The sequence below is a fragment of the Sycon ciliatum genome, chromosome 3 (genome assembly GCF_964019385.1).
Source record: "Sycon ciliatum chromosome 3, ocSycCili1.1, whole genome shotgun sequence".
Classification (NCBI taxonomy): domain Eukaryota; kingdom Metazoa; phylum Porifera; class Calcarea; order Leucosolenida; family Sycettidae; genus Sycon; species Sycon ciliatum.
Window position 1 is genome coordinate 43913596 of NC_088645.1, and position 9433 is coordinate 43923028.

The window sequence follows — 9433 nt, forward strand, 5'->3', positions numbered from 1 at the left end:
TCGCATTGCTATCGCGAAAAGTTGAACTTGGCCAACTTTGGCGTTTTGGTGTTTGCGTTGGTTTGCGAAGCAAGTGCGACGTCGCAAACTCAACGCATTGCATCGCGCTTTCGCGTCGCAAAAATGAAGTATGAATCGGCCTTTATTGAATGTACTTCAGAGTATATTAATAATATTATTCAGCAGGGTACTCTTCAGTCACGATTTTCCACTGATGAACGTGACAGGAAAATCTATTTTGAAAAACTTTCATGACTTCGTTGTAGTGTGGCGATGACAGCAGAACTTGTTCTGTTTATTGCTATTTTTAAAACTACCTTAAAAGACACGTTTACATGGCTGCGGACTTCACAGCGAGTATAGTTGTTCCAATGCGAGACAATCACTATAGAAACTCATCTCGGCTCACAGCAAATCTTCACAATTATCCTTTAGCGACCAACTCGTCAGGCTATCCGGGACATGACAAACTTGCTTAAAGGGGAACTCCGGTCCAAAATCACCCCCATTTTTTATTGCGGAATCCATTAGAGTATGTCGTAAGTGGTAGAATGGCGAAAACCGGAAGCTTCTACGACAAGGATAACATACCTAAATTACCAATTGCAATTTTCCATATTTGGCACGAGGGGGCCCCCTCCCACCCTGTGACGTAAAACGTTCTCAGTGACCTCCAAATTTTTTCATTCAAATTGTAGACCTACAGAAATTTTGAAAAGGTATTCACTGTTTTTTCTTCAATCAATAACCCTTATCCTTGTACTAGTATTCATTCGATCATCATGTTGGAGGAAGAGGAGACCACGGGAGGTGTGGAGGTGGACGCCACTTCGGATTCAGCAACACCGAGGCCTTTTAGGTTCGAGCCGAAGCGCGCATCAGCGTCTGCGAAACTGTCTACAAGTAATATTTCTGAGACTACAAAACAGATGAACGTGAAGAGAACGCTTTGGTTGCAAGTGCTCGCGTGAGAAGCACTGCTTGATGCCTTTGCGGACAATGCAGCCTGATGTGGAGCGAGGTGGAGTCGACTTGTTGCTGGGAGGTTCCTGCAGCTTTCAGTAAACGCGGCGAGCAGGAAGGGCTGCAGTGCGTCACGCAGCACTCAGAGTTTGCTGTTGTTTGCCTGCGAAAATCAGTGCTCGAGGTGGCATTGCTTTCCTTCGAAGAATTTCGGGCAAGGTGTGGACCGTGGTCAAACAGGTGAGGATTCACTGAATCGGTTTCATTATTTTCTTTCTTTCCATGTTTCATGTACCGGTACAAAGTAGATGGGAAGTGTTGTGCAATGATTTTGTGTACAGTATTCAAATTCACCAACTTCCACCACACAATCATGAAGTTCTATTGCACCCATGCCAATATAATTATACTGGTACAACGATGTCTTTCATTCATACTATTCCTAGCACTGTAAGTGTTTCAACTGTGTGTAAAAGTGATGTAAATGAAAAAAGGCCAAAGTGTCTTTAGTAGCCCATAGAAATATTAATTCGAATCCGAAACTATTTACACTGAAACTATTTACTTTTACACAATCATGAAGACACTCGTGGTATGTGTATCTACATCTCTCCAACTGTTTTGTGCAGGATTTGGAGACATGTGGCGTATAGACAATACACATGGTTCACCCATGGATACTTTGGACGCAAGCAGCGGCGTGTGATACCGTCTTGTGTGGTATCGAGGATAAAGCAGCTGTACCCAGAAGCCTATGCAGATGCGCACCAGGGCTTTGAGGAAGCAGTTGGACATGATGATGATGATGATGATGATGATGATGATGATGATGATTCATGATGATGATGATGATTTTTTTTTTTTTTTTTGATGATGATGAAGCCACTTCTTTGGGCAAACAAAACACAATTTCCCAAGATGAAGGAGTGGAACCCTACACAAATAATAGTTTAAATGAATCCAACGCAAAGATCGTTTTTCCATGAAATACAACAATTGAACACAATTACATGCTTAAAGGCAAGAAAGCAACAAAACAGCAACAAAAGGGTAAACGCCATACCAATCCCGCATGCACAGTCAGGACACAGCACGATACTTAACAAACTAGACCTGACTCGGCCACGGCAATCGAGACATCATGAAAACATCTCGCCGGATGGTGGTACCGTGACCGAGCCCCACGTATGCACAACACAGCAGCACGCAGCAAAGCAAAAGACAGCCGACAGCGGAGTAAACCAATGACCTGGGAATAGTGAGATCCCGATGACTCGGCCTGCATCTGGCACAGTCTCTTGAGGAACACATTGCACAGCCTCCCACAACCACCATGCACAGAGAACACGAGAGGTGTGAAAGCGGCTCTTTCTACATTTGTGACTCTTGGCCCATATTCGTTCCACTTACGCCGCTCGTGCTGCTGGTACAATGCAGGAAGGGTTCTGGACCCGTAGGAAGGAGCATCTGGGCAAAATACCCTTACATCAAAAAAAGCTTCCTCCCCACGGGTCCAAAACCCTCGAGCGGCTATGTCCAGGCGCGCATCCTCTCGGCGGTTCGTTGACCGAAGAGGAAACCTCTCACCAGAAAGAGGTTGCAGCGCTGGTTCTGTCGAAACGGCAGTGCAGACTTCAGTCAATTCCCTCGCCAGCAGGTCACGTATCTCGTTATGACGAAGTGTCGGGAAGCCGCCCCTGGCGCAACATAGCTGATGCTCAACTGAGAACAGCTCACCACACACACAGGTTGCTGGTGTATTGGCTAGCGGCCATGCATATCTCAATGCCAGAGCATCCCGGAAGTCACGCTTGGTGAGACGAAAGCCATGCTCCGCCAGGGGCAGCACGCTCAGCCATGAGGATGATCCTTTCTCCGTGTGTTCTTCTATTCGTCGCTTCGTCATCTCATCGCTCGTGTCCACTATTTTGTTCCTGGCTGCCTTTGCGCGCTCCCGGTTTTCGGTGTGGACGACACGCTTTTTGTGACGCATTTCATCGATCATCCTCTGAAAGGGGGTACCAGCACCAGCAACATCAGCAGCCACATCCGGTCCAGGGTTTGAGTTGCCAGCGACCTCCCGCGGCTGCACCTCCGTTGCCGTCATCGTGGGAGTGGGAGACGCTCCACCACGGTCAGCAGTATCTGCAGAAGCCGGCACATCTCCAGCGAGAGAAATTGGATCGCTATCCTTAGCGAAATCGCCCAGAACCTCCTTCACCATAGGTCCGGACACTTGCTTGGAGCCCTGGTGCTCAAACCGTGGTCGAGTCGTGAGGTCCGGAAGGGCCATCCCACCATCCCGTGTCGGGAGCTTTAGAATATCAATGTCTTTCAGAGGCACGCTCGGTTGTCCCACGAGCTCCGGTAGAAGTGAGGAGTGAAGCTCCCGCTCCAACGGCGCCAAGTCCTCCGCAGAAACAGCCATAGTTCGAAACACATAGTTCCATCTGTTGACTAAGCCATGGGTCAACGCAGAGTATGCTGCATGCGGCTCTGATGCGGCATAATTTGCTAAAATCTCTGTATGTTTCGCCCACTCTTCTACTTTTGTCTCTTTGAATTCTCCGAGGAATGCCTCAGTCCCGATAGCAGCGCCCAGATACTGTACGCCACGAGACTTGACGTGGATAGTTGTGTCACCAAAAGTCTCGGCAGCCAAGGACTCAAAGCCAGGCTTGACGAGTAGTTGCGTTTTTGTTTCGTTGATGTTGTAGCCGTATTTTTGGCCCTCTTCCTTAAGGAGGTTGTACCACTTTCGCAATGGGGAGAGCCCTCCGGCAGCTGCCGAGTCATATGATGATGATGATGATGATGATGATGATGATGATGATAATGCTTCTTGGCCTGGTTGACGTTCACATAATCATTGGTACATGTGCATGCAGAATGTAGAAAACAGTTGACAGACACGATTTATAACTATTCTTGACTCGGGCAATATTTGTGTTTTCGGGTGGGCGCATGCTTTGCACCAATGCAGCTGCATGAACAATCTGGTAAAGTTGACAGATACAATGGCACAAGACTGTACTGTGTTCGGGAGCATGGGGTTGTGCCGGTGCCGTTGCGAATGCCGAGAATGGTTGTATGCACATCGTTCAACAGGTCCTTCAAGAAGTTGCAGGACATTGTCGTGCAGCTTCTTGGCCACTTTGTGCTCTTGGTGTATTCCAGCCTGTACCTGAGCACACCCTCCTTGGTTTTGGCGTGCGCTCTCCCTATATTGGCATTGTGGGACAGACATGCCGACTGTACCCGTGCTCTCATGGCATTGTACGAAAAGTGGACACGTTTTGGTGCCCACTTCAGTATGACAGCATGGAAAATTTCCAGACTACAAATCATACTGTACCTTGTATTTGTGGCAGTGTAGCTGCAACCGGAAAGTAACGCAATGGAAACTTACAGATAAAGAGAACCGAAATAACACACATGATAACGTTCCATGTACATTACATCAATTCTCGACTTCACTGACTAGGATTTTGAGTAGAGGACTTTGAGTAGGACTGTAGTCGTTTAGAGCTACGTTCTGGACGGCACAAAATCATGCCGTTCACTTACCTCATCGTGCTCACGTTCCTGGAAGTAAATCGAAGATGGTCTGCTTTTGCTGGCAGCAGAGGTAGAGGAGCTACTAACTATTAGTATGACATGCACCGCCAAGTTTCAGGATGGCAGAGACCCTGGCTTCAAGCGTCGCTGCTGCTTCTGCTTATAAGTTATAGCCACCAATGCTTTGTGCAAACTCTTGTTGGAAATCTCTTTCATAGCACATCTCAGTGAAATGCTCAGTGCAGACACGATTATTTTTCGTCGGAGAAAAATCCTTCCAACATACTCTCCATAGCCAAGCTGTCGTCAGGTTCGCGTCAGCCAGAGGAAAGCCATGCTACGACAGCCCGCAGGCGCCTCTTTCTTTGTGACATTGTTGCATCCAGAGACGCAGCAGCGAGTTGTGACAATAAATCGGGCATGGCACAGAACAACAAGCACTTCAACAATGGCCAAGGACTTTTCATTCTTGCTTCAATTATTTGAAAATTTCATCTGAGTGGACCGGGCTGAGAACGTTTTACGTCACAGGGTGGGAGGGGGCCCCCTCGTGCCAAATATGGAAAATTGCACAATTGGTAATTTAGGTATGTTATCCTTGTCGTAGAAGCTTCCGGTTTTCGCCATTCTACCACTTACGACATACTCTAATGGATTCCGCAATAAAAAATGGGGGTGATTTTGGACCGGAGTTCCCCTTTAACATACCTATTATATTGTTGTTTTCTCCCTTGTGAGTTTGGTGTATGATACCGCAGTATAAAATAATATGAAAAAACCGTAAACTCTCCACATCGCTGAAAGGTTTAAAAGAGATTGGTGTGCCAGGTTGCAAAGAATGGATTGCGATTCTGAAATTCATTTTTTTTGCAGTATTTCCAATCATCCGTACCTGCAGCAACCTTCCTAGCTGATGATTAAAATCGAGAGAAAAAAGGGCGCAGTGAATAGAGGATTAAAACCAGTGAGTTGGTTATGCAAGCCAGTACATCACCCACCACCCCCCCCCCCTCCCCCCCCACAACCGACCCGTCCCGTTTCTTGAACTTCAACCACAGATTGACTCTAAATATGGGTATGTATTAAGTTTGTGTTTCAGGTTATTGTTAATGAGATATATTTTGTAAGGAAGAGAGACTGAACAAGAAAAGCTGAGCAAACAAGAGAAGTTTAAACTCGGATACTTAGCTTGTCCACATATTCGTTATCATGGGTTTCTTCTCTTTAAAAAAAAGAGAAGCACACAGATTTGCAATATTTTTCCTAAACTACTAACTAGCTGTTTGCATTGGTGAACTGGACCCAATGAGTCCTTTTTCATCAGTTTTCTAACCAATGTCCACATAGGTATTCTCATCTTGAGGCCATTTACCTCGCCTCATCAAGTGCAATGAATACCGATTCCTATCAGGCCGGTCAGAATTGTTTTCTCCCAGCAGGTCTCCTGGCATTTCGATGGTCTGCCTTGTGTTCTCAGGCATGGGCTCTCGGCCATCAACTACGCCCACCTTTGGTGCACTCATGCTTGGTGCTGCAGGAGCCAGGGGCTTGGCCGCTTGTGGCCGTGGGCAAGTGGGAACCGAGGGACTGCATTCGGCCGGCCGCTCTGCGGAAAGAAGGCATGGCTTGGCCGCAGTTGCACTTGAACCACAACCATCCACTTGAAGTATCCCTGGAGTTGCACTCGTGCTGCTTGCGCATTCACTGTAATCCCCGCTACGTTCTGTTCTGCCGGGAAAGGTCTCATGAGCTGTGTATCCACTCATGTAGTTACTTTCCTTGACCGGTAGGGTGTTTCGGTGTTGGCTTGCTTTTGTGGTGGCTGCAGTTGGAATCTCGACGGCAACATCATATTCGACTTGACTGATAGATGGCACACTACATGTGTATCTGGTCGTATACGGGGCAATTGTGCTGGTTTCGGTCAAGGAGGTTGTGCCAATCCGTTTATACTTAGCTTCTGCACAATTTGCTGTTGCCTGATGCCGATGGTATGTAGTTGCATTACTGTTGTCGATTGCTGCATATCCACTGGTCTTTCTCGTGACCATATCGTGCTCAGAATGAATCTCTACTGGAGTAGCACTCACCTGGCAATTGCTGACTGCACTGGCCATAATGATGTGATGTCTAGATGCTGGACTGGCGCTCATTTCAGCTCCAGATCCAACCTCCTCCATCGATGCGAACAGGTGACCGACATTTGCATCGGACACACTGAAGGCATTCTCAGCGCACCTCTCCAGGGCTTCGCCAGTGTGCCGGGAACGCGGAATAGCTCGGAGCTGTGGGCTGGCTGGTGATTGTGTATTCGCAATGCTTGAGACCTTCATCTGATGCAGTCCACTATTGGTACTACGGTTGGACAGACCAAGATTGCTAGTGGAGCCAAACTCACTGCCCGGCGTTCTTGGAGATCGTTCATTATCATCCGATACCATACCGTTCTGACTAGAGGATATCGACGAGACTTGATTTGCAGGCATCGAATGATGAATGATCCCTCGAAGTTCTCCAGGATTCGAATCCAATATCAGTTTCCTTCCGATGGTGTGCTCAAGGCCGCGTTGATTTTCACGAACAGAGCCAGAATCTGTGCAGGTCGTTCTTTGACTACCAGTATTGCTGACAATGATACAAGAACTTCTGTTAGAGGCACAGTTACCATAGGGATATGCAGCATTTGGTAGAGAGGTATCCGGAGAGGTCTGATGTGCAAATGCCCAGGCACTATCTACGTAAGATCTCGTAGGACACACTGCTTCAGGTGCTGATAAAGCTGTGCCATGCCAATGCTCGCAGGATGAAGCACAGTGTGGACTGCATGTGCCGATATTGCCACGTTCCGTGAAAAGTGCAGGGGCTGAAAGACTGCATATGTTACTTTCAATCGTAACAGGCTTAGAGCAGGTGCATGCTTCAGGTGGGTTTGGTGGCTCCTCTAGGTCGTAGAGCTGTGAAAAGTCCAGGCGTGTGGCACTCTCTTCCAGCATGCCTGCACCGGTGGCATTCAGACACGGTGCTTTCGCTGTTTGATAGCCGCGTGCTTTCATGGGGGTTAACTCATCAGGCGATCGCACAGACACAGTACAGTGTTGGCTTGCTTTTGTGGTGGCTGCAGTTGGAAATTCGACGGCAACATCATATTCGACTTGACTGATAGATGGCACACTACATGTGTATCTGGTCGTATACGGGGCAATTGTGCTGGTTTCGGTCAAGGAGGTTGTGCTAATCCGTGTATACTCAGCTTCTGCACAATTTGCTATTGCCTGATACCGATGGTATGTAGTTGCATTACTGCTGTCGATTGCTGCATGTTCACTGGTCTTCCTAGTGACCACATCGTGCTCAGGCTGCATCTCTGTTGGAGTAGCACTCACCGGGCAATTGCTGTCTGCACTGGCGCTCGCTTCCCGTCCAAATCCAGCCTCCTCTGTCGATGCGGAAAGGTGACCGACATTCGCATCGGACACGCCGACGGCATTCTCAACGCACCTCTCCAGGGCTTCGCCGGTGTGCCGGGAACGCGGCATAGCTCGGAGCTGTGGGCTGGCTGGTGATTGTGTATTCGCAATGCTGGAGACCTCCATCTGATGCAGTCCACTATTGGTACTACGGTTGGACAGGCCAAGATTGCTAGTGGAACCAAACACACTGCCTGGCGTTCTTGGAGATCGTTCATTATCATCCGATACCATACCGTTCTGACTAGAGGATATCGACGAGACTCGACTTGCAGGCATCGAATGATGAATGATCCCTCGAAGTTCTCCAGGATTCGAATCCAGTATCAATTTCCTTCCGATGGTGTGCTCAAGGCCGTGTTGATTCTCACGAACAGAGCCAGAATCTGTGCAGGTCATTCTTTGACTACCAGTATTGCTGGCAATGATACAAGAACTTCTGTTAGAGGCACAGTTACCATAGGGATATGCCGCATTTGGTAGAGAGGTATCGGGAGAGGTCTGATGTGCAAGTGCCCAGGCACTATCTACGTCAGATCTCGTAGGATACACTGCTCCAGGTGCTGATACAGCGGTGCCATGCCGATGCTTGCAGGATGAAGCACAGTGTGGACTACACGTGCCGATATCGCCACGTTCCGTGAAAAGTTCAGGGGCTGACAGACTGCATTTGTTACTTTCAATCGTAACAGGCTTAGAGCAGGTGCATGCTTCAGGTGGGTTTGGTGGCTCCTCTAGGTCGTAAAGCTGTGAAAAGTCCAGGCGTGTGGCACTCTCTTCCAGCATGCCTGCACCGGTGGCATTCAGACACGGTGCTTTCGCTGTTTGATAGCCGCGTTCTTTCATGGGGGTTGATTCATCTGGCCATCGCAAAGACCCAGTACAGGTATTTCCCTTCGACATTACCAGCTGAGTTGCGCCAGTGATGTTAGCCGAGTCACCATTACCAGGCAGGCTACACACATTACATGGGGTTATAGGAGAGAATCCATTGCCCTCTACACGGTTTCGGCCAAAAGAGATCGGAGAGACTTGAATTTGATGGAGAGAATCCCCGCGGACATATCGTTGGCAATATCCATAATCAGAATCCAGTATTAGCTTCGGGATGCGTTCAGGTAAGAACTGATCTTGAGGCTCAGTTTGAGGGTCTCGGCAAGTCCTTCTTGGACGACGAGTAATGCTGCCATCGCCGCAAGAATTACATAAGGAATCACTGTTACCGTACATATCTGCAACGTGTTGTGGGGAGGTATTGGGAGAGCTCTGGTGCGCGAAGCCAGAAACACTATCCACATCAGATACCGTGGTGTGCACTGCTTGACATGCAAGTGCAGAAGAGCACGCAGCAGCATCGCCACATCGTGTGAAGCGGTCGGGGGTCAAAAGATTGCACGGAATGGCATTTGCCCTGGTGATGGCATTAGCAGAGGTGGATGATTCAG